The sequence below is a fragment of the Bos mutus genome, chromosome 24 (genome assembly GCF_027580195.1).
Source record: "Bos mutus isolate GX-2022 chromosome 24, NWIPB_WYAK_1.1, whole genome shotgun sequence".
Lineage (NCBI taxonomy): Eukaryota > Metazoa > Chordata > Mammalia > Artiodactyla > Bovidae > Bos > Bos mutus.
Genome location: NC_091640.1, coordinates 37,850,394 through 37,877,241, shown reverse-complemented (window position 1 = coordinate 37,877,241; position 26,848 = coordinate 37,850,394). Strand labels below are relative to the sequence as shown.

General features: G+C 42.5%; 1 protein-coding gene and 1 pseudogene across 2 annotated transcripts in view; one reads left to right on the top strand and one right to left on the bottom strand.

Annotated features, from left to right (window-relative positions):
• DLGAP1 (DLG associated protein 1) overlaps positions 1-26,848 on the top strand; it is a 678,150-nt gene that overhangs the window by 487,426 nt on the left and 163,876 nt on the right. The window lies entirely within an intron of this gene.
• On the bottom strand, positions 13,914-14,023 carry LOC138985489 (small nucleolar RNA SNORA70; annotated as a pseudogene).

Genomic DNA, 26,848 nt, shown 5'->3' with positions numbered 1-26,848 from the left:
TAATGAGAGATTCCCTGAGAGGAGCCCTGAGAAACCTGGGCCCGCAGCCCACACTGTCAAGAAACCTGCCTTTACAGATGACTTAGATGCTTCCATCAGAAAGGTTCATCTTCCCGATACCTGCTAAAGTAAGAGGCATGACCTGATTTTTACGTGCATCATAAGAGGTAATTAATTCAAAACCCCGATACGCACAATTAAATTTTTCTTTTATAGATACTAGGTCTGTCATCAGAAATTCGTCTTGAGTGGGTCTCATTGGCAAACATGCAAAGTGAGGAGCTGACAAAAAGCAAAAACAAAAGAATGGGCCACTTGCTTTGGGAGGATTTGTTCTGCTTGGGTTCTACAGACTCACACACATATGTCATTTCCCTGATCTCAGAAGATGATGTCCCCATCCCACAAATCCTACATTAGATCTGAAGAACTCGCCTCTCATCAACTTTTTCCTCTTTCATACCCAGGGGGTCAAAGGACCAACTATTGTTGGCTGAATTGTTCTATTCTATTGAAAGAAACAGTATGTAACATCAAATGCAAGGCATTTTTCTGACCTGATCTTGTGGATCCTCTCAAACGCAGCACAGATTTGAAATACCTTTCAGAATCAAAACAGAAGGCTCTACCCCAGACACTCTTGAAATGACATTTACATCTCTCTCTTTTGTGTGTGTGTGTGTGTTTTTTCCAAGACTAGATGACCGTAACAATGTTGTGTAAACAATCCCAAATACAAATGCTGAAAATTGCTTTCTTTCCCTTATTTCGATATGAAACAATAGCCAACAGGACTCGAGGGGATTTATTTTTACAATACGAGCATGTATACCCCTGTTCACCCCTCCCCCAGCCATGTATGCAGATTTTCCACCACCTCCATTTTTATGAAATTATCTACTTTTTTTTTCATCATATTCCCTTCAGTTTATTCCCTGAAATGATCACTTTGGAACACAGAAGTTGATATTAAAATCCCCCCTCCAACCCCGTGAGAGGGCTTCTCAGGTGGCACTAGTGGTAAAGAATCCACCTGCCAATGCAGGAGACACAAAAGATGCAGGTTTAATCCCTGGATCAGAAAGATCCCCTAAAGAAGGGAATGGCTACCCGCTCTGGTATTCTTGCCTGGAGAATTCCATGGACAGAGGAGCCTGGTGGGCTACAGTCCATGGGGCCACAAAGAGTTGGACACGACTGAGAGACTGAGCACATTATTTGGGTGAGAAGCTCCCAGTCGCTAGGGAATATTTCAGAATTTCCCACTGAACATCCATGTTAAATCCCTACTCCCACTCTGCCAATACCCTGTCCCATATATGGATGGATATTTAAAGAGAAACTTTGAACCATCATTGAAAAACAATACAGGTTTTTAAAATGTAGAAAGTGATTTTATAAACATGCATTTAAAATAATTTTCCCAAGGATCTCTTTGAATTGGCTTCTTAAAATGGCAACTAAGCAAATGTTACATAATTTCCCCCTTTATCATATTCAGAGTTAGAGAAATAGTGTGATGTCGCTGAAGAAACATGCTGGCAGTGAGGCAGGGGAGGGGCGGTAAGTTAGAAGAGCACTTTCACTTTTAGACTGTGATGGAGAGTCAGCTTAGCCCCCAAGAGTGGCCAAGGTCCCGAAGCAAAGAAGCCAAGAATTGGGTGGGTGTGAAGGTAATCATGTGTTTGCTTCTCCGGGAGGGCAGGCTGAGGCTCACTGTAACACAGTGAGACCAAAAACCACGAGACCGGTGAATTTCTGAGCATTCATTTCCTCTGGGCTCTGCTAACACAAATGCAATACTATGCACCCCTTCTGACCTTCTAGAACTGAGTTCCCTGGAGACAGAGAGCTCCAGATGGTGGTGATGAGACAGAGAACCTTCAAAAGCAAAATTAACTTCTCCTTTAAAATTAGCCACACATGCTCTTCTCAATTTCCAGGGATTTGCATTCCCCTTTGAATGTAATGTTATTAATATATTCAGGGAACGATCTGTTATCCAGAGGCTGATGATCTGGTACAGGAATGAGACAAACTTTCCATTCTCCTCCCTCTCTTTGTGGGTTTCCCAGGTGGTATTAGTGATAAAGAACCTGCCTGCTAAGGCAGGAAATGCAAGAGACGCAGGTTCGATTCCAGGATTGGGAAGATCCCCTGAAGGAGGGCATGGCAACCCACTCCAGTATTCTTGCCTGGAGAATCCCATCGACAGAGAAGCCTGGTGGGCTACAGTCCATAGAGTCACGAGTCAAACATGACTGAAGCAACTTCGCACAGATGCCTCTCTTTTCACTCTGCCTGATCACTGGTCATTAAATTGTGCACTGATAGGAAAGACAAACAGGGTGACAGTTGTTGGAGGTTTGGGGTCAGCAAAATGGGTGGTGAACCGAGCACCAGTTCTGGATTCTGAGAACATGGGTTCAAGTGCGTACCAGATCTAGACCAGGAGTGTGATGGCCAGAGGTCAGGTGCTGGGGACCAGCCCCGGCTGATCCAGGGTATTCGAAGCGGGGACGGCGTCGGCGACCTGTTTATTTAAATATTTTATCAAAGATATAAAGAGTAATAGAATGAGGATAGCTCAGTAGGAAAATTCAGCGGAGAAAAGAGGCTGAGTAGCTTGGTTTACGCGGGAGACCAATAAAACTTCAAGACAAGAAGTCTGCACCACTTACGTAGGCCGAAGGCGTCCTTCCGTTCTCCCGAAGGAGAGGAGACACGGAGGCCTCCCCAGTCGGATCTTAGAAGCCCAGGCATAATTAGCAAGCATGGCGGGTTCCGCGCTCCAGATGGAGACTCAGCCAGAATTTGAGAGAGAGAGCGACATGGGGAGACCAAGTTTAGGTAAACAAGGCCTGCACTTTATTTTCCAAAGTAGTTTTTATACCTTAAGTTGTGCATAGAGGATAATGGGGGAAGGGGTGGAGTCATGAAAGGACAGCAGTTCCTGGTCCTAATCGAAGCCAGGCTTTCAAACTTATCATATGCAAAAGTTCAGGTGAATTACATCATCTTCTGGCCAGGAGGCCTGTTAACATTTTAAGAAACTTATCTTTCTCTAAAGGTGATTATTCCAAAGTCAGGCACCAGCCTCCAAAAAAAGCACTGGACAAAGTTGCATTCCTATAGGGCAAAGGTGAGGTGGGCTCAATCAAGAAAAGAATTAACTCAAGGGTCCAAGGTTACAAACATTGAGGCTACTACTTACATTTCTATATACCCATTATATCAATCAATACACTGCCAAGGACACAGTAGGTAAGGGGTATGGAGACTTAGCAGCAAACATTGGCCCAATAAGTGAAAAACCCTTCACCAATACAATTTCTAATCAATCTTTTAACTACTCAAAGGAATCTGTGTTTAGACAGTTTAGAACATCTCCTGCCTCTCACAGTTGGGAGGCTCTGAACAATCACATATGGCCGGAAAAACCTATTCAGGCAGGCTAGAGGATTTCCAAAGGAGTTTGTAGGTTAAACACTGTCACACCCAGGAATTATTAACTGGAGCTGTAAGCTAACTCTTTTTTCAGAGAGAGGTAGTGGGGGACAGCCCCCGTAAAGTCAGAGGTGTAGGTGAAAGCACAAAGCAGAAAGTAGGCAGACTCTGGTTTTGGGGGTAGATGCTCGAGAATTTCCAGGGGGCCTCCTGAGGCTCGATCCCACCTTTGCGTATGCCGAGCCTCCTTCCTCATGACCTTTGCCATGGGCGGAGCTCGCTCCCCGCAGTCAGGCTCACCCTGGATTGAAACCTTGAAAGCTCTACAACTGTGTGACCATGGACGTGTGAATTCACTTCACTGCATGTCGATTCATTGAGCTGGGAATGACTGTAATACCTGTGTTGGAGAATTGTTATGAATGATTCATATATAAAGCGTCCAACACAGGCTCCGTCGTCCCCTTCTCCTCCTGCCCCCAATCCCTCCCAGCATCAGAGTCTTTTCCAATGAGTCAACTCTTCGCATGAGGTGGCCAAAGTACTGGAGTTTCAGCTTTAGCATCATTCCTTCCAAAGAAATCCCAGGGCTGAATATTACTCAGTCATAAAAAAGAAAAAAATACTGCCATTTGCAGCAACAGGGATGGACCTAGAGATGATCTTACTAAGTGAAGTGAGTCAGAAATAAAAATACCATATGGTATCACTTAGATATGGAATCTAAAAAATGATACAAATGAACTTACCTAAAAACTGAAATAGATTCACAGACATAGAAAACAAACTTAATAGTTACCAAAAGGGACAGTGAGGGGCAGGGAGATATGAATTAGGAGTTTGCGATTAATATATACACACAAATAGGGAAACAAGGACCTACTCAATATTTTCTAATAACGTGTAATGGAAAATAATCTGAATTTTATACTCACACACACACACACATATAGTTGGTCAGGAAGATCCCCTGGAGGAGGGCATGGCAACCCACTCCTGTAGTCTTGCCTGGAGAATCCCATGGACAGAGGAGCCTGGTGGGCTACAGTCCATGGGGTCGCAAAGAGTTGGACATGACTGAATTAGCATACATGCACACTCATACATATAGTTAGATATAGATATCTGAATCACTTTGTTGTACACTTGAAAGTAACTCAATATTATAAATTAACTATACTTCAGTTTTAAAAAACAGGGGGTCAGAAGAACAAGAAATCTCACACACTACTTTGGGCAATGATTAGCATCACCCACTAGAGCTGATGAGCTCTATCAGGAAAGAACCCCAGCCTCATAGACAAGCAAGGGATAATAAGACCCCAAAGGAGATGCCCGGGTGACGAGCAGAGCAGGGCTGCCACACCCACAGTAGCCAGAAGTGGTCTATGAGATGTGATAAATCACAGCAACACAGTTTATTACCCGCAGCACAGCAGCCAGCAGGAACGTCAAATGGTCGTGCTGGCTCCTGTGCTCCCGAGCCCACTGGGCAACGTGGTGGGTCCAGATGAAAGCCGGTCACTCGGCAGGTTGCTCTGCGTTTGAGGGACGTGGGACCCGGGGCTCAGCACCTTTGGAAGGAAGCGGCAAACAAGCCAGTCCCCTGCTGCCCCTGAGGAGCAAGCAGTAACCACACCATGCTCGCCTGGACCTGTCTTGTCTGTGTGAACTGCTACGGAACTGCCCCGTATCAGGGATGGATGTGGCTTGACGTCTGCACCCTTGGGAAAGACATGCAGGGGTTCTTGGGGCCCAGGGTGAACTGTCCCTTCCCCTAAAAGGCAAAGCTTGTGAGCCAGTCATTACAGTAATTATTCCAACCCAGTGTATAATATATATACACAACCGAAATGCAAGCCCATGCCACCAAAAGACATACAAGTAATTCATAGCAGTATACTTTTAACAGCCCCAAAGTGCAACTGTCCTTCGACAATAGAATAGATAAATGAGAGGACGGGCAGACAATGGAGCACTTACACCAGTTAAGTAAACAACAGCTGTGCCAAAGCACTAGGAAGACGCTCCTACACGTCATGTTGCGTGAAGGACCCAGACACACAAAAGGACACACCCTTTATGATCCCACTTACCTGAGTTAAAAGCAAGCTGAACAAATCCGGGGGTGAAATGCGAGGAGGGCAGGAACCTTTGGGGAAGAGAGGTAATGGGGATTGGCAGCGAGCCTCTGGGACACTCATCATGTTCTTTTCCTTGATGGGGGTGGGGTGGGGGAGGCTCCTTGGGACAAGGCAATGGCAACCCACTCCAGTATTCTTGCCTGGAAAATCCCATAGACAGAGGAGCCTGGCAGGCTACAGCCCATGGGTCGCAAAGAGTCGGGACATGACTGAGTACACAGCAACCAGTTGTAAACTTATATGCTTTTTTGCATATATCTTATATTTCAATAGAACAGTTTTTTAATGAATTTTTCTTTTTTATATTTCTTTCTTTTGGTTTTTAAATTCACTTTTAATTGGAGGATAATAGCTTTACAATGTTGTATTCATTTCTGCCATACAATAACGTGAGTCAGCTATATGTATAGATATATCCCCTCCCTCCTAAACCTCCCTCCCACCCCCTACCCCATCCCACCCTTCTAGGTCATCACAGAGCCCCGGATTGAGCTCCCTGTGTTATACAGCAGCTTCCCACTAGCTCTTTTATGTACGGTAACATATATGTTTCAATGCTAATCTCTCAGTTGATTCCAAAAACAGTTTAAGAAGTTGGGCCAAGTAGAAAGAATGGAATGATTGGCCCACGGCCACCATCCCTTTAATGATGAGCGTTCCTGCCAGCAGCGAGAGGAAAAGCGGCAGTTGGCAGGTCTGCTCTTCTAGAGGGGAAAGCATCGCAGATAGAGCCGCCTAAGTGACCCTCAAACAGGCGACATCACCGACATTCCATGACATTCCAGATAACAATGAGACCACAAATGACTTTCAGAACTCTTGCTTCTAAGAACCTGCAATTACCACAAATCCTATCACTGACCCTCACATATTCTTCCTGATCAGCTACCTTGTCACAAGGAGGAAAAGGAAGATGAGACTTTGGGTGCCTGGCAGGTTGACCATGGCCCTGGTTTTCATTAGGTTCACATGGGAGATCTGAGCTGCTTGTACCTGATCACACGCCCATAGGAAGATACTGGCACAGAGTTACAGGAACAGCGTATGGACGCAATTGAAGCCCCAAATTTGGCAATGGCTGCAGAACTTTCCTCAGACAGCTGCTGAAAATTATTTCTGATAGTAGGAGGGTGGAGGTGGGGTACCAGCTGCTGGGAGATGGAGGTGGGGGGTGGGAGGTAAGCAGCCCTAATTTGGGGGTAGAAAGAAGTCGTCTTTCTCAGCTTGGATTCCCAATAACAGAAAAATGTATTTTGGTTCTTTTTTGTTACTTTTTAACTTGGCAATTTATAGCTTCTAACATCTGACTGTCAAGCTACACAGACATATTAGCAGAGTGTGAATCTATTTTCCTCTTTAATTTGTTTGCATTAATGTAGAACCAGCCTCTGGTATTCCCAGAACATAGTGGAATATATTTACTGATATATAGCATATAATATCAGTTAACAGATAATATTTAGCAATCAATTGAAGTGAATTTGGCTAGATATTTTTATCAGTAGGGGAAGAAGTTATTCAAGAGATCTGCAGCTAGTTAATAAGAATGTGCACCATCAGATCTGACCTTCACCACTAATCTTCTAATCTGAAAGTAAACAGGAGAGCTGGCATCATCGATCCAAATTGTCAGAATAGAATTGTACTAGAAACCCAGCTTAATAATTTCTGGTAGAAATCCTTATCCTGATATTTATCATCCAAGGCTCAGAAAGTGAAGAATCCACTGTCAGTGCAGGAGCCACAGGAGACTCGGGTTCAATCCCTTAGGCAGGAAGATCCCCTGGAAGAGGAAATGACAACCCACTCCAGTATTCTTGCCTGGGAAATCCCAGGGACAGAGGATCCTGATGGGCTACAGTCCATGGGGTCCCAAAGAGTCGGACACGACTGAGCGATGGAATCATACCATGCATGTGTGTGTGTGTGTGTTTGCTGCACAGCACAGCATACAGGATCTTAGTTCCCCAACCAGGGATCAAACCCACACCCGCTGCAGTAGAAGAACAATGTGTTCATCACTTGACCACCATGGGAGTCCCTATCATCAAGACTTTCGTTGTCCAACTACTTGTCTGTTTCCACTTACGGCTATGGGCTTCCTTAGGCCAATGACTTCTTTATATATCACAGGCTCAAGCCTGTGATAGTACCTGGCACATAGCCAGAAGGCAACGCATTTTGTTGAATGAACAAATTAACTTGCATGATTGGTATAATGGAGAGAGAACAGAAGTGCTTATTGATTGACTCGGCCCACCTGCCCGAGGTTCTCTCATCAGCTAGTTTGACCATCAGTGATCTTTGCCAGGGCTTAGAACACAATGATCTCATTTCCAGGCTTTTTCATCCTTTTTGTTTTTCAAAGTAGATTTTATCTTTTTAGAGTAATTTTATATTTACAGCAAAATTGAGTGGAAAGTAGAGATTTCCATTACACTCCCTGCTTCCACATGCACAGACTCCCCCATTATCAACATCCCCCACCAAAGAGGTACATTTGTGACAACTGATAGACCTATACTGACACACCAGTATCACCCAAAGCCCATAGTTTACATTACAGTTCACTCCTTTGCACATTCTATGATTTGTGACAAAATTACAGTAATCCGCCTCTGTCATGTCAGAACAGCTTCTGAGTCCTAGAAATCCTCTGTGCTCTGCCCCTTCATCCCTCCCTTCCCTCAAACCCTGGTCACTATGGATCTTTTCACTGTCTGCATAGTTTTGCCTTTTCCAGAATGTCATAGAGTTGGAATCATACAGTATGTGAAAATGAAAGTGAAGTCACTCAGTCGTGTCTGACTCTTTGCAACCCCATGGACTGTAACCTACTAGGCTCCTCTGTCCATGGGATTTTCCAGGCAAGAATACTGGAGTGGGTTGCCATTTCCTTCTCCAGGAGATCTTCCGAACGCAGGGATTGAACCTGGGTCTCCCGCATTGTAGGCAGACGCTTTACCATCTGAGCCACCAGGAAAGTCCAAGAGTTGGCTTCCTTCACTTTGTAATATGTATTTAAGGTTCCTTCTAGCTTTTCATGGCTTGATTGGTTTGGTTTTTTTTTTTTTTTTTTTTTTTTGCTACAGCAGCAATATGTGAGATCTTAGTTCACCAACCAGGGATCAAACCCATGCCCCTAGCATTAGAAGCTCAGAGTCTTAACTGCTGGACCTCCGGGGAAGTCCCTTAAGATGACACTTCTGATGATCTCAATTAGTTCTCCTTATTTCTGGGAGAGAACCCACAAATTCATTGTTTCAGTTCTGACTGCAATTAAACTTATCAGGGGAGATCATGTCATATCTGGCATTATCATTTTTTTTTCTTTTTTTGACCTCTCCCAGCTTCTTGCTTCATTAAGAGGGCAGATGACTTAAGATGGACTATTCTGATTTTTTTATGCTATGACTATCTCATAATCTAGCTCCAGATTCAGAGCACTCTTCGCTACAAAGTTGGGCCTCCGCTTTAAAATAGTCTAGAACCATGACACTATAGTTCTATGGTGTAAGGGCTTCCCTTGTGGCTAAGATGGTGAAGAATCCGCCTGGAATGCAGGAGACCCAGGTTTGATTTCTGGGTCGGGAAGATCCCCTAGAGAAGGGAATGGCAACCCACACCAGTATTCTTCCCTGGAGAATCCCATGGACAGAGGAGCCTGGCGGGCTACAGTCCGTGGGGTTGCAGAGTCGGACACGACTGAGTGACTAACACTTTCACTTTCATGACACCATAAAACTCCTAGAAGAGAACATAGGCAAAATACTGACATAAATCTGTACCAATGTTTTTTCAGGTCAGTCTCCCAAGGCAATAGAAATAAAAGCAAAAATAAGAGAATAGCATTGAAAGATGTATATGACCATGTGTAAAATAGATGACCAGTGCAAATTAGATGCACAAAGCAGGGCGCCCAAAGCTGGTGCTCTGGGACAACCCAGAGGGATGAGGTAGGGAGCAAGGTGGGAAGGGGGTTCAGGATGGTAGGACACATGTATACCCATGGTTGTTTCATGTCGATGTATGGCAAAAACCACCACAATATTGTAAAGTAATTAGCCTCCAATTAAAATAAATAAATTAAAAAAACAAGAGACATTACTTTGTCAACAAAGGTCCGTCTAGTCAAGGCTATAGTTTTTCTAGTGGTCTTGTATGGATGTGAGAGTTGGGCTGTGAAGAAAGCTGAGCACCGAAGAATTGATGCTTTTGAACTGTGGTGTTGGAGAAGACTCTTGAGAGTCCCTTGGACTGCAAGGAGATCCAACCAGTCCATTCTGAAGGAGATCAGTCCCAGGTGTTCTTTGGAAGGACTGATGCTAAAGCTGAAACTCCAGTACTTTGGCCACCTCATGTGAAGAGTTGACTCATTGGAAAAGACTCTGATGCTGGGAGGGATTGGGGGCAGGAGGAGAAGGGGACAACAGAGGATGAGATGGCTGGATGGCATCACTGAGTCGATGGACGTGAGTCTGAGTGAACCCCGGGAGTTGGTGATGGACAGGGAGGCCTGGCGTGCTGCAATTCATGGGGTCGCAAAGAGTCAGACACAACTGAACTGAGCGACTGAACTGAAAAAAAAAAAAAAAAAAAACCAAATGGGGACCTAATCAAACTTATAAGCTTTTGCACAGCAAAGGAAACCATTAAAAAAAAATGAAAAGACAATCTACAAATGAGAGAAAATATTTGCAAATGATGTAACCAACAATGGCTTAATTTCCAAACAGCTCAAACAACCCAGTAACCACAACAACAAAAAGACCCAATCAAAAAATGGGCAGAGGATTTAAAGAGACATTTCTCCAAAGAAGACATACAAATGGCCAACAGGCACACAAAAAGATGCTCAGCGTCGCTAATTATTAGAGAAATGCAAATCAAAATTACAATGAGGTACAACCTCACACTGGTTAGAATGACTATCATCAAAAAGTCTACAGATAACAAATGCTGGATAAGATGTGGAAAAAAGGGGACCCTCCTACACTGATGGTAGGAATGTAAATTGGTGCAGCCACTATGGAGAACAGTATGGAGATACCTCAAAAAAAGAAGATACTGTGGAAGTGGAAAGTCAGTTCCACCCTGAGTACCTCCCAGGATGGACAAACATACAGTGAACCTCAGATCTGTATGACGAGAAATCGCATAAATATTACTTTTAAATGTGAGTGCCATTTAAAATGTGTAGACTTTTTGATGATGGCCATTCTGACCAGCGTGAAGTTGTACCTCATTGGAGATTTGTTCTGACTAGTATGAGGTGGTACCTCCTTGTAGTTTTGATTTTATTCTGTAATAATTAGAAACACTGAGCATCTTTTTATGTGCCCGTTGGCCATCTGTATGTCTCTTTGGAGAAATGTCTATTTAGGTCTTCTGCTCAGTTTTCAAATGTCTGTTTAGGTCTTCTGCCCATTTGCTTTCCTCATTAAGGACTCCTGGCACTTCTGCACTACATACTAAATAAGCAATGAATAACTTAGAAATGGAATCGAAGTCTAGTTTCACATATGCAAGTCCGACAGCCTCTCAGGACACCTGGGCAGCCCTTCACCCTCCTGCTAACTCTCAGCCAAGTGTCAATGTCGAGCAAGGTTTACTCTGCTAGGTTCTCTGCTGGGATGACTGCCAACAGGCAGAAAGAAATCATATTGGGGCAAAGATTAATATCTGACCCCCAGGTGAGATTACTTTTAGGTAATGAATCAGCATGATTTCTTTGAAATCAGCATAAATATGAGAGGGAACATCATTTACCATGAAAAACATTCACCAGGGAATTAGGAAAGTGACCTTTGGGTAAACTACTTAAACCGTCAGCTTCCATGTTACCATTTTTTAGAGCAAAGGCATGTTTATTTTAAATACCAACACTTTGCCCATGACCTTACCCCCAGTGGGTCACTGGAAGCTTTAAGAGGTGTGATGACCTGACATTCTCCAGCCTGGACTCCTCTCCCAGAACACACACGCACACCCGTCTCCTCTCTGATGCACGCACGCACACACACACACACACACACACCCATCTCCTCTCTGATGCCCTCTCCTGTGAGTCTCCTCTGTTTCTTCCCCTCGGGCCATGCTTCCCTCCCTGCAGCAGAGGGAGGCACACCCACATCAGGACACTTGCACCTGCCCTTCACCCAGCTCAGTGCTCCTTCCATGGTCATCACTCTACCAGGTCACTCAAGCCAGGAATCCACAGACTCTCCATCTATTTTCTGTCTCAGCCTTCACTTATATCCTTTATGCTAAGTTGCTTCAGTCGTGTCTGACTCTTTGTGATCCTATGGGCCATAGCCTGCCAGGCTTCTCTGTCCATGGGAGTCTCCAGGACACTGTGCACTGTATCTTTCATAGTACATGTCATAGGACTTTTATTAGACTTCTCCCCTTGTTTGTTTGTTTTGTGCTCTGGCTTGTGCTCCCCCCAGGCCCCTAAATTATAAGCACCTTGAGGGTGAGAATTAGATTAACTTATTCCCTATTATCCTACCACCTAGTGTGGAAGGAATGATGCTAAAGCTGAAACTCCAGTACTTTGGCCACCTCATGCGGAGAGTTGACTCATTGGAAAAGACTCTGATGCTGGGAGGGATTGGGGGCAGGAGGAAAAGGGGACGACGGAGGATGAGATGGCTGGATGGCATCACCAACTCTATGGACATGAGTTTGAGTGAACTCCGGGAGTTGTTGATGGACAGGGAGGCCTAACGTGCTGCAATTCATGGGGTCTCAAAGAGTTGGACATGACTGAGCGACTGAACTGAACTGAGCACGGTACCTGATACCTAACAGGTACTCGATACATAATTGTTAAATACATAAATGAATTTGGATAAATGACCTACTTGATCAGCCCACTGATTATGAGCAGAACTATACAGCTTCTCCATCACGTTGTGGTCGTGACAACAGGGAGGGAGGAGCACGTGGCACCTGTCTCTAGGCAACAAGGCAGAGGGAGAGACAGAACATCTGGTGGTAGCCTGGAATCTGTGGGGAGGTGCCAAAGAGGACCAGTTTGGTGGAGCTTCCTCTGGAGCCTGAGTCTTAGCCAGGTGGCCCTCTGCTGCCCTTTCAAAAGCTAGATCATTCAGGGCCACCTACAGAAGCCGCTCTCCACCTGGAAGAGATTCTTTGTGTTTCAAGGTGACTTCATGGGCCTGATAAGGTTTTTTCATTGTCAGTATCATTCAACAGGAAAATACTCTTTCCTGATAAAGAGAGAGACTTAGTAGAAATCCGAATGCTTTGACATTTTTAAGCCTGTGTTAAATTGAATTACTAATGTCTTTTGCAACTCCAGCTCAAAACTTTAGGATAAATGGACAAACTAAGTTCAGTTCAGCCCTAGTCGTGTCCAACTTTTTGTGACCCCATGGACTGCAGCATGCCAGGCTTCCCTGTCCATCACCAACTCCCAGAGCTTGCTTATACTCATGTCCATCGAGTTGGTGATGTCATCCAACCATCTCATCCTCTATTGTCCCCTTCTCCTGCCTTCAGTCTTTCCCAGAATCAGGGTCTTTTCCAATGAGTAAGCACTTTGCATCAGGTGGCCAAAGTATTAGAGCTTCCACTTCATCATCAGTCCTTCCAATGAATTTTTAGGACTGATTCCTTTAGGATTGACTGGTTTGATCTTCTTGCAGTCCAAGGGACAAACTAAATGCACAGATAATTTTTAACAGATGACACACAAAAGCCTCCACAAAGAGAGGTGTGTGTATGTGTCTTCTTTCCAGCATTTATAATTATTATACGTTCATGAACAAACTTAGGGTTACCTTAACCCTTAACATATTCATATTAACCTTAACATATTCATAGAGAAAGGACAGCAGCTTTTTTTGTTTGTTTACAAAAAACAAATGGTTTTTGTACTTATAGTAAAAGTAGAACTCATTGGTGGGCGTGACTAAGGAGAGAACGGCGTCAAGGCTCTCGTAAGTGCAGAGCCGTCATTTGTCCAGGGGCCATCACTAGGGATTATTTGACCTCACAGTCATTGGGGATGAGCCACTTTTCTGCCACTGTGCTTTTTTCAAACTCCTCCACATGAAACTTAGTAAATCCCCACTTCTTGGAGATGCAGATCTTCTGACTGCCAGGGAACTTGAACTTGGCCCTGCAGAGGGCCTCAGTCACATGCTCCTTGTTCTGCAAGTTGGTGCAGATAGACATAAAGAGTTGGCCGGTGTGGACCCTGGCTACTTCACCTTGGGGCTTTCCAAAGGCAACACACATACCTGTCTGGAGCCTAGACTGGGGCCAGCGTGCCAGTCATGAATGTCCACTGGAAAGGGCTGTCTCCAAGGTCCCAAACAGGCTGCACACACTACTGAGGAGGCTGCTGTCTGCAGCCACTGCCCACCGGGTTCCAGGGGCAGAGGAGTACAGGGCTGGAAAAGCAGTTCATTTTTATAAAACCCTTCCAGATCAAGCCATTTTGATGGAAATTTCATATGCCATTCAAGGACGCTGCACTTTTGCCTGTTGAGATATTCTATATTTTTTCAGCTTTTTGACTTAGTAGTTGGAGATGTCAACCTCATTTATGGCATCTGGTATGTGCCCAGTCCCTCCTATGGCAATATTCCTACTTTGATGGAGAAATGCTAGTCCTGATCAAAGTCAATTTGGGGTTCATTGAGAGGAAAGTCTCACCATTTTCTCATGTGACTTTTGTGTCTGCAATGCCTAACAAGCTAATGCCTAATCAGCTAATATTAGAAGACCTGTAAGGTAAGAGTCTACACAGAGAAATATCTTCAAATAGGCTGCTCTGTTTAAACTCACCTTTGGCTGAACTTTCTATTCACATTTTTTTCTTCATTGATCTTCATCATAAAAATGTTTCTAACTCAACATTAAAATAATCATTATGGAAGATCTTAATTAATAGTGAAATGTCATCATCATTGCAGATATTATCTGTTTGTGGTACCATATCACTCCTGAGTTTAATAAGAACATTGAAAATGTTATTCATTCAATGTGGAATCTTAGAAAATAATACAAACCAACTCATTTACAAAACAGACCAGATTCACAGACATAGAAAACAAACACAGTTAGCAAAGGGGAAAGGGGAGGGAGAGGGATAAATTAGGGGTAGGGGATTTATAGATCAGATCAGATCAGTCGCTAAGTCATGTCCGACTCTTTGCGACCCCATGAATCGAAGCACGCCAGGCCTCCCTGTCCATCACCAACTCCCGGAGTTCACTCAGACTCACGTCCATCGACTCAGTGATGCCATCCAGCCATCTCATCCTCTGTCGTCCCCTTCTCCTCCTGCCCCCAATCCCTCCCAGCATCAGAGTCTTTTCCAATGAGTCAACTCTTTGCATGAGGTGGCCAAAGTACTGGAGTTTCAGCTTCAGCATCATTCCCTCCAAAAATATCCCAGGGCTGATCTCCTTCAGAATGGATTGGTTGGATCTCCTTGCAGTCCAAGGGACTCTCAAGAGTCTTCTCCAACACCACAGTTCAAAAGCATCAATTCTTCGGCGCTCAGCCTTCTTCACAGTCCAACTCTCACATCCATACATGACCACAGGAAAAACCATAGCCTTGACTAGACGGACCTTTGTTGGCAAAGTAATGTCTCTGCTTTTGAATACACACCAATATATATAAAATAGATAACCAACAAGGATTTACTATATAGCACAAAGAACTATATTCAATATCTTATAATAACTTATAATGGAAAATAATCTGAAAAGGAATACATATATACATATAACTGAGTCACTTAAAAGTAACACAATATTGTAAGTCAACTGTAAGTTCAATTCTAAAAAATTTTAAAAATAGGACTTCCCTGGTGCTCCAGTGGATAAGAATCCACCTGCCAATACAGGGGACAATGTTTCAATCCCTGGTCTGGGAAGATTCCATTGCCTTGGGGCAGCTAAGCCTGTGCAAAACTACTGAGCCCATGCTCTAGAGTTGCACGACAAAACTCTAGCGCTGCAAGTAGCGAAGCCCGTGCACCTAAAGCTCGCGGGCTCCACAACAAGGGAAGTCGCCCAGGGGAGAAGCCCTCACACCACAGCTAGAGAGCAGCCCCCACTCGCCACGACTCGAGAAAGCCCACATGCAGCAACAAAGACACAGTGCAGCCAGAAATAAAGATAGAAAGAAAAGAAAAGAAACTGTTATTCATCCATAGCTGGATCATCCGCCTCTCTCGAATTCACAACAGGGTACAGTGAACCTTGCTTCCATCACTGCCCACAAGCACCCTGGTGATCTTCACCTGATCTCTAAGGTACCCCCTCCGGCTGACGGCACTGGCTGCCGAGGTTCCCTCCCCCACAGAACCAGGCCTCCCGAAGGAGGGACCTGGCAGCGGCCGCCTTCCAGAGGAACTGGCCAGTGAGGATGTGAATGGTTCTGGAAAACCCCAGTCTACTCTGTGGAAGCTTCTTCTCCAGCACTCAAACTCCAAGACTTGAAGTCATGTGTTAAACCACACTTCTAAAGTGTATTCTTTTAAGCATTCCAACATTTGCATCATCAATTTTCTAGACATAGAAGATAAACAAACCAGCATGAGTTTAATTCCACAAATTCCAAAATGCTTGAGTCTGACAGCACTATAATGCAGTAACTCATTTGTCTCCCAAGTTGATAACTCCCTGGAGATATGTAAAGAAGCAAATGGATATGTGATTTTACCTATAGAACAGGGACATCAGAAAAACTCATCTAAATATGCCCTTCAGCCCACACCTTTGCACTGACTAGCAGTCCAACATCAGTTATTTTAACTAATTAGGAAAACATTTTAATCCAACAGTACTTTATGCATGGTGGGGAGGGTGGGACTCAGTAAATATTTGTCTAGTGTTATTGCTGGCAAGGCTAGTTAGGCACGTGTTGAATACAGAGCACAATTCTAGACTTGGTGGTGGGAAGAAACAAAAATGATGAGAAGCTATGGTCTGTGCAAGCACAGGCTCGTCGCCACGTGTCCTTCTGTCTGGGGAGCTGACAGGGTTTATGAGGCTGCTCAGCCCCCAACTCATTAGGAGTGAGTCAAGTACTAGGCGTAGAGTTGGCCAAGAAACTGGTTTATCAGCTTCCATGAGTTGCATATGAGGACTTTTAAACCTTTCTTATATAGTTATCAACACAGTGCCCTTCCACAAAAAATAAAGTCCCATTGAGGGATCCACAGGAACGCATCACAAACTCCACTCCATGACTCTCCCTGCCTCATTTTAAAGCCCAAGTGATGCTCTTCTTTTAAACAGAAGATGCTGACGCTCATCCTTGGCAGGAACACCCAGGTTAAGGACTAGGAGCCCAGGTCAGCCTAAGGAACGATGAAGTAAGGGCTCTGCAAGGTAGTACTGGAGTAATAGAGTTGTTCTCTCCAGGCTGTAGTGCACCTAAGAATTGCCTGGGAATCCCGCTGACACGCGGATGCAATAAACCTCAGGTGGCCCTGGGACTCTGCATTTGTAACAAGCTCGCAGGTGATGCTGGTCCTAGAACCACATTTTGAGCAGCTTGCTTTTGAAAATACCCTGGGAACATAAATTAATTGTTCTGCAGTGGAGCTCAGAAAGAGAAGAGCAGGTGAAAATAATACCAGAACTCCCAAATGATCCCATAAATGTATCATTCACCAGAAAAGACTCCTTGTTTCAGTATATGTAAATAAAACAGGCAATACACATAGATTTTTTTAAAGCAAGCTTATTAACTGTTTTTACCATCAGAGCCTACGGCTGTTATAACATAAACAGATAGTGCAATGTATTCATAATCCTATCTTATTTCAAATTAGTGCCTATTTCGCCCCTAATAAGCTTCGCCACTTTCAGCTTCACTCCTAGAAATGATAACTCAGAAGTGCAGAGTGTTCTTTTTACTTTAGATATTTATCTTGTAAATAAATACAGACAGGGGCCGCCAGAAATCTCTTAAAGGGTCCAGGCTGTTAGTCAGCCTCAGTTCTTGTATCAGCAGTGCTACTAATTAGCTGGTTACACCACAGGCCTCCTCAGCCTCAGCAGTGAGAGCCTTAGAAAAGATGAACCCCAACCCCCGCCATCAATCCAGGCCCCCGACCACCTTTGATTCTTTGAGGTCACCAATGGCAAACATTTAACAACTTGATTTGAGTGGATTACCTTGGATTTTCTAGAAGGCCCCCTTTCTTGCATATTGGTCTCCCAGGCTTGTCCTGCAGCAGGTCCGGGACCCCCAGGGCAGCCAGCGCCGTCTACTCATTTCACGGTGTCGACCGCCCCCTGCAGGCGCTCCCCGGGACTGACTCGCCTAGTGGTCTGCGAAGGTCTTGGAAATACAGACACTCTTTCCTCCAAGTGGATGCTGGGCACAGGAAAGAGCAGAACAGAAAATAAGTGTCTTTTTCAGAAGAGGAGCGATAAAAGCCAACTAATAAAGACCCAGAGGGGAGGAAGGGCCCTCAGGGGTTGGAAAAGGGAAGGACAGGAGGCGAGTCTTAGCTGTCCCAACAGCAGCATCTGTAAAGGGAGCTTTGTTTATGTACTACCAAATCCTCTAGCTCTTTGCTTCCTGCACATTGCTTATCAGAATCTTGGGATTTTCCGAGGCAGAATATGCATACTCTATTATGTTACTACCATAACAGAGTACATTTTGACCAGAAAGCTTTATATCCCTCATTATGTGTAGGTAAATGATTGTTCAGTGCTTGTCTATAGAAAAGTTAAACCATCCTCAGTAAGCTGAATATTATCTTCCCATTTTCCCTCACTCAAGGCATAAGAAATTACTATAATTTACCACGGCACAAAGGTAATAAAAGTGGATAGAAGCTGTCTTTTCAACATCTAAGCACATTTCTGGGAGAGCTTTTGACTGCCAACAGCCCTAATTATTACCATCTTTGTACCTAATTGATTTAGTCACAGTCCATGTGGTCATCTGAGTACTGTTTGATTCTAATGATAAAGGATTAATGGGCCATGTCTCCATTTTGCTCACAAATGCTTTAGAGTGTGTTTCTGCCTTGTATTGTAGGCAATTATGCTTTCTGTGCAGAATCTGTGAAGTTAATGATTCTTCACATTTCCTGAAAAACGTTTTTTTTTTTTTCCGTTTTGTTCAGATGAGTGGGTAGTTACTTTCTCTCTAAATATGAGTTTCAGAACCATTGTATTTCTACAGCTAAAGCAGATGTAAAGCATAGCCAATGAATGTGCATTCCTGTGTGTTTCATGAGACATCGAAATTTTAAGGACTTCCCTGGCACTCCAGTGATTAAGACTCCACACTTTCAATGCCGGAGGTGTGGGTTGCATCCTTGATTGGGGAAATAATATCCCACATGCCACTTTGGACAGGGCAAAATTAAATAAAAATATTTTTTTTTAAATATTGTATTTCAAGTGCTTTTCCTGTGGTCCCCTCGTCTTTTTCATGCCTCAATTAAGCCATCAGTGTGGCTATAATGGTAGTGGCCAGTGAAGTGTTGGAACGGCAGGGGGCAGAGAAACAGAATCCAGTTACTGGAAACTACCTTCATCTTCCAGAGAGTCAGAAAAAGAGGACAGTCCCACTGCCCCTCGGCTCCTGCCTACCTCCCTTTTCCCTGACTACAGCACTGACCCACTCCGCAGGGAGATGGAATATTCGAGCAGCCTCAGACAATGGTGCCTAAGCAGCCCTCGAGCCCACACCCATGAGTACATTCTTGGTATTTATATGCATTACAAGTTGATCACCATGCTAAAGTCTAATAATCATCCCTCAGCGTACAAAGTACAAAGTTACTACAATATTATTGACTGTATTCCGTATATAGGGGCTTCCCTCATAACTCAGTCGGTAAAGAATCTGCCTGCAGTGCAGGAGACCCGGATTCAATTCCTGGGTAGAGAAGATCCTCTTGAAAAGGAAATGGCAACCCACTCCAGTATTTTCACCTGGAGAATCCCATAGACAGAGGAGCCTGGCGGTCTACAGTCCATAGGATCACAAGAGTCAGACACGACTTAGCGACTAAACCACCACCACCATTCTGTATGTGGTATGTTACATCCCTGTGACTTATTTATTTTATAACTGGAAGTCTGTACTCGTAATCCCCTTCACATTTGTCACCCAACCCTCCAATCACCTCCCCTCTGACAATCACCCATTTGTTCTCTGTATCTATGCATCTGTCTCTGTTTTGATTTGTTTGTTCCTTTGTTTTTTGAGACTCCACATATAAATGAAATCAGATAGTATTTGTCTTTCCCTGTGTAACATTTCATTTAGCATAGTACCCTCCAGATCCATCCATTTTCGTGGCAATTGGCAGGTTCATTCCTTTTTCTGGCTGAGTAGTATTCCATTGTGTGTATATGTGTATATATATATAAAACACATCTTTATCCATTCGTCTGTTGATGGGCACTTGGGTTGGTATTGTAGATAATGCTGCGGTAAACATAAGTGTGCATATATCTTTTCAAATTAGTGTTTTCATTTTCTTCGGGTAAGCACCCAGAAATGGACTTGCTGTATCACAAATATATGCTTAAGGCATGCATTACTTGTTGCCACAGACACAGACCCTGCTTCGTCATGGCAGAAGTTTAAAAATCTGGAGATTAACTTGGTTCTCCTTATTCTCAGGTGTGAACATAGTTCCAACATTCAGCTTTGGACTAGGTGAGAAATCACGGTATTAGTTTCTTCTATATTCTAACCCGTTCATTGTCTGAAGGTGGAATTCTTTTTTAATTAAATGTTTACCTTGGCATAGTGTAGATTCCCATATAGTATTAAAAATAATACAGGGAGATGCCCTGTCTCTTTACACAGATTCCTCTGATGAAAACATCCTGCAGAACTGCAGTACAATATCACAGCCAGGATGCCGACGTAGTCAAAATACAAAACCTTTCACCATGCTCTGAGGATTCCTCCAGGCTGTGCTGAGTGGTCTTGCGTGATAAGGGTATATCACAGTTTGTTTAGTCATTCAACTGTTGAAGGACATCTGGGCTGTTCCCAGTTTATTATGGATAAAGCTGTGATAACATTCCTGTGCGGAGAAGGCAATGGCACCCCACTCCAGTACTCTTGCCTGGAAAATCCCATGGACGGAGGAGCCTGGTAGGCTGCAGTCCATGGGGTCTCTAGGAGTCGGACACAACTGAGCGACTTCACTTTCACTTTTCACTTTCATGCACTGGAGAAGGAAATGGCAACCCACTCCAGTGTTCTTGCCTAGAGAATCCCAGGGACGGGGAAGCCTGGTGGGCTGCCGTCTCTGGGGTCACACAGAGTCGGGACACGACTGAAGTGACTTAGCAGTAGCAGCAGCAGCAACATTCCTGTGGAGGCTTTTCAGTGAATATAGGCTTCATTTCTCTAAGATAAATTCCCAGGAATACAATGGTTAGTCATATAATAGTTGCATGTTTCATTTTTGAAGGAGCTGTCATACTATTTTTTAGAGTGGCTGAACCATTTTATATTCCCACGAGCAACCCACGAGTCATTCTGTTTCTTTAAATCCTCCTCAGTATTTGTGGTCATTGTTTTTTCTTACATTAGTCATTCTGATTGGTGTGTAGGGCTTTCTCGTGGATTTCATTTGCGTTTCCTCAGTGGCATTTGATGTTGACTTTTTTCTTGGGCTTATTTGTAAAATGTCTCTTTCCATCTTTTGCCCATTTGTTGATTGGGCTTTGGGGGTTGGGTTTTAAAGGTACTTTTTTTTTTTAGTAGAAATTATAAGTTCTTTGTCTTATGTGTGATGTTCAAATATCTTCTCATGTCTAGCTTTTTTTTTTACTTTAATCATCTTTCACAGAGAAAAAGCTTTTGATTTGTGCCAAATCTAAGAACCTAGTCTAGAACCCCAAAGATTTTCTTTAATGTTTTTCTCCCCCTAAAATCTACTTTACATTGAAGTCCAGGATCCATTTTTAGTTTATTCTTGTGTAAGGTATGAGACTTAAAGTTCAAAGTAAATATCTATGGATGTTTACTCCAACACCATTTATGAAAAGGCTGTATTTCCTTCTCGAATTGCTTTTGCACTTTTGTCAATAATCAATTGGACATATTTCTGTTGGTTTATTTCTAGATTCTCCATTCTGTTCCATTGATCTATGTGTCAAACTCCCCACAAAAAGAATAGAGTAAATCTCACTTTACTTAAAAATTATTTTAGCTACTCCAGTTCCTTTAACTTTCGTGTAAATTTTACAACAGTCTTGTCTATATCTACAAAAGTATGTGATGTTGATAGGAAATGCATTAAACCTGCATATCAATTTGGGGGAAATTGGCATCTTGACTATGTTGAGTATTTAAATTCACAAATATGGTATACATCTGGATTTATCTAAATCTTCTTTGATTTCTTCACTGATTTCATCACTGATTTCATCAGTGTTGCTTAGTTGAGTAAGAGCAAGTCCTGCACATGTTTTGTTTACAACATGTGGTCAGACTACACTTAAGTATTTTAAAATGATTGTAAATGGTGTTGCATATCTACTTTCAGTGTTCATATGTTCAGGCTGGTATTTAGAAATACAGTTGATTTTTGCAGCATCTTATATCCTGTGACTTTGCTAAATTTACTTACTAGTTCAGGGATTTTTGGCAGATTGCTTGGGGTTCTCTATGTTGGCAATCATGTCACCTACGATAGGCACGGTTTTATTTCTTCTCTCCTGATGTGTGTGCTTTTTGTTTCCTTACTGCACGGTCTAGGACTTCTAGCACAATGTTCAGTAAGAATGGTGAGAGTGGACACCCTTGCCTTGTTGCTAGCTGTAGGTTTTTTGTAGATAATCTTTGTCAAATTGAGGGCATTCCCTTTTATTTCTATTTTTCTGAGAGGTTTTATAACGAATGAGTTGTTGTCAAATGCATTTTCTGCATCAGTCGGTAAGATTGTGTAATTTTCCCCCTTTAGCTTATTAATAAGGTGGATTACATTGACTGATTTTCTTAAACCAGCCTTGCATCTCTGCAAGTAGAATACCCCATCTAAGTAAAATAAACTTGACCTGCTCTTGGTATATAATTCTTTATATATGTTGCTGAATTCTATTTGCCAGCATTTTGTTAAGGACATTTCTGTCTTTATTCACAAGATCTGTGGTTTTCTTTTTCTGCTTTTGGTATCAGGGTAATGCTAGCTTCATAAAATGAGTCAGGAAACATTAACTTCCCTTCTGTTTTCTAGAAAAGATTTTGTATAATTGGTTTTAATTTGGTTTTAAATTTTGGTAGAATTCTCCTGTGAAAACACCTGGGCTGGATATTTTTTTCGGGTGAGTTTTTAATTAAAAATTTGATGTATTTATGAGTTACAGCGCTGTTGACTGTTTAATATTTGGTGAATTTGGTCCTTTGTGTTTTTCAAAGAATTGGTCCATTCCATCTAAACTGTCGAATTTATCTGTGTCCAGTCATTCATAGTATCCCTTTGTTATCATTTTTGCGTCTGCAGTGATGTACTTTGTCTCATTCCTCATAATGGTGATTTGTGTCTTCTTTTATTCATTGTTAGGCAAGAGTTTGTCGATTTTATTGATCTTTTCAAAGAATCACTCTTTGTTTCCCTGATTTTCTATATTGTTTTTCTCTTTTCAATTTCACTGATTTTTGCCCTTATCTCTGTAATTTTCTTCCTTTTTTAAGAATTGACACGGACCATTTTTCGTCTTTATTGAATTTGTTACAGCAGTGTTTCTGGTTGGGTTTTTTTTAATGGTTTGGTTTTCTGGCCACGAGGCATGCGGGATCTTAGCGCCCCGACCAGGGAGTGACCCTGCACCCCCTGCATTGGAAGGCGATGTCCTGTCCACTGGACCACTAGGGAAGTCCCTCTTCCTTTTTTCAAGTTTATTTTGCTCTTTTCAAGATTCAGGTGGTAAAACTTATTGGTCTGAGACTTTTCTTCTTGTCTAACTTACGCATTTAGTGCCATCGATTTTCCTCTCTGCATTGCTTCCGCTATGCCCCCACAAAATTTGATATGTTGTATTTCAATTTTCCTTCAGTCCAGTGTATTTTTAGATTTCCATTTCCTCTTAGATCCGCAAGGTATTTAGCTTTGGGTGTTTAGCGTCCATGTGTTTAGAGATATTCTTGTTATCTTTCTGTTTTTCAGTTCTCATGCAGCTCCACTGTGATCAGAGGGCATGCTGTATATGATATCAATTTTTTTTAATTGGTGGAAGCTTCATTTTATGGCCCAGAATATGGTCTACATTTATCTATGTCCCATGAATATTTGGAAAGAATGTGTAGTGTGGTCTTCTTGGATGAAGGATTCTCTAAATGACAGTTTGACTGTTGGTTGATAGAGTTGAGTCTTCTATTAATAATATATCCTTGCTGATTTTGTCAAGTTGCTCTATCAACTGATGAAAAGTGGTTGTTGAAGTCTCTAACTATAATGATGGATTTTTCCATCACTCAGTTCTATCAGTTTTTGCTTCACTTATTTTGCAATTCTGTCATTTAATTCACACATATTTGGGACTGTCTTCTTGATGTATCAACTCTTTAAGCACTATGTAATATCCCTCTCTGCTCTGGTCATTTTCTTTACCACACGCTTTAATGGTAAAATTTCTTTATCTGATATTAATAGAGTCACTATTGTTTTCCTTTGATTACTGTTTGCATGGTACAACTTTTTCTCTTTTTGTTTTCAGTTTATATCTTTATATTTGAAGTATGTTCCTTCTTTTTGTTGTTGTTCAGTCGCTCATTCGTGTCCGACTCTTTGCGACCCCATGGACTGCAGCACACCAAGCTTCCCTGTCCTTCACTGTCTCCTAGAGTTTCACACTCACATCCACCGAGTCAGTGATGCATACCATCCAACCATTTCATCTTCTGTTGCTCCCTTTCCCTCCTGCCCTCAATCTTTCCCAGCATCAGGGTCTTTTCCAATGAGTCAGCTCTTCACATCAGGTGGCCAAATTATTGGAGCTTCAGCTTCAATATTAATCTTTCCAATGAATATTCAGGGTTGATTTCCTTTAGGATTGACTGGTTTGATCTCCTTGCTGTCCAAGGGACTTGCAAGTCTTCTCCAACACCACAGTTCAAAAGCATCAATTCTTCAGTGCTCAGCTTTCTTTATGGTCTAACTCTCACATCCATACATGACTACTGGAAAAACCGTAGCTTTGACTATAGGAACCTTTGTCAGCAAAGTGATGTCTCTGCTTTTTAATATGCTGTCTAGGTTCATCATTAGACAGCTTATAGTTGGGTCATGTTCTTTAATCCTGCCTGCAACTCTTTTAATCCGTGCATTCAACTAGTTACATTTAATTTAATTACTATTTTAGGATTTAAGGCTTCCATTTGATTTTCTTAATTTTCTGATTTTCTGGTTAGTTTTTACTTTTTTGTTTCCCTGGGTTTTTTCCTGATTTGTTAGGGGAAACTTGAATATTGTTTAGAATTCCATTTTGATATATCGGTAGTGTTTTTTAGTGTACCTTCTTGTATAGCTTTTTAGTGGTAGTTTTAGGAATTATAACTTATCATGGTGTATTGGAATCATCATTCTTACCAGTCTGAGTGAGGTGTGGAAACCGTGCCTCCAGTCACAGCAGTCATTGTCTGAAATGGTTCTGTCTTATGTGAGATTGGGTCAAAATGTGAGCATTTGTATTGTATAGCTAAAGCCAAAGAGCCAAGTCAGGATGGGATCTACCACAAATTAGTCATGTTACATCATAATATAATTATCTAAGCACTTTTTTATTTGAGAAAGGGGCATCTTTTCCTAGTCTGTACAGGAGTACTGCATAGGTGAGAAGCAGCCCTAAATGTCTAGGAACCATGTTTACATTTGGTTACAATATACTTGCCCAATACGTAATAGCTTTCTGAGCTAAAACTTAGTTGAATCGGTCATACAAAAAGAATATGGCCACCTACCTAAGCCCAACTTAGAACCAAAACTAGGTAACTGCCACAAATAAGAAGCAAATACAAAAAGCCAAGAAAATTTAATTTCCATCTAAAGGAATGCAGATGTAATTGTAGAATCAATACTGGTAATATTTTAGAAACGATAGGGAAAGTGCCAGAAAAGAAGTAAATATTATCTCAGTTTTCTAAAGAAAGGATTCTAAAAATTCCAGATAGTTGATCTAATGTAAATCCCTGGGGCAACTTCAGAATGGATTTTTAAATAGATGGTTTATGATGATTTAGAAAAGAAGGAGCCAGCATAGACTGACTAAAAAGGAACATATAGGACTGCCTATATTTTTCCTCTCTGAACTGGTTGAGACATATCAGAGGAATGGAACTGCATTCAAAACATTTACACAGTAGATCCCAATAGGCTTGCAGGAAAAAACTGACATCAGAGAAGCATGGGGTGGGTCACAGAGATACACGATAAAGAGCCTGACAAAGACTGTGCTGTTAATGGACTGAGCCAACTCCAAAGACAATGGATTTGCCCAATCCTAGTCAATCATTTTACAGGTGATGGGGTAAGAAAATACGTGGCACACTTATGGGGAAGCCACAGGGTAGTTAAGATGACAGAAATTAGAGAGGCCAAGCTTCCAATTCTAAGTTTACAAACTCATCAGCCTCAGTTTCCTCATCTATAAAGTAGGAATAATAATGCTTCATAACTGTTAGAATGATTCATAATATTGGTGTGCTAACTGAATAAGACATTGAAGGTAAAGCACAGAACTTCGTAACACTCACTGACTTGGGGTTTTATTACACTTGCTTCTGCTATCATATCTGCTGATGACACAACCAGCAAGAATAGCTGACGTGGACTTGCCTGGCGGCACAGTGGATGGGAATCCACCCGCCAATGTGGATTTGATCCCTGTTCTGGGAAGATTCCACTTGCTGTGGAACAACTAAGCCCTCGACCTGCAACTACTGAGCTCGTGTGCCGCAACTTCTAAAACCCACGCAGCCTGGACCCTGTGCTCCACAACAAGAGAAGCCATCACAATGAGAGGCTGCTCACCGCAACCAAGAGCAGCCTCCACTCGCTGCAACTAGAGAAAGCCCACTCACAACAATGAGGACCCAGTGCGACCAAAAAAAAAGAGGAATAGAGCGCATATATTGCATACATTGTATGGGGTTGATGGGATAAACCTTGATGTCAATTTCACAGGAAGAAAACGATCAAAAATCGTTAACAACTTAACATCCTTTGAGGTGAGGATCTAAAAGCTGTCCGAAGGCATGTACACATTGCTTCA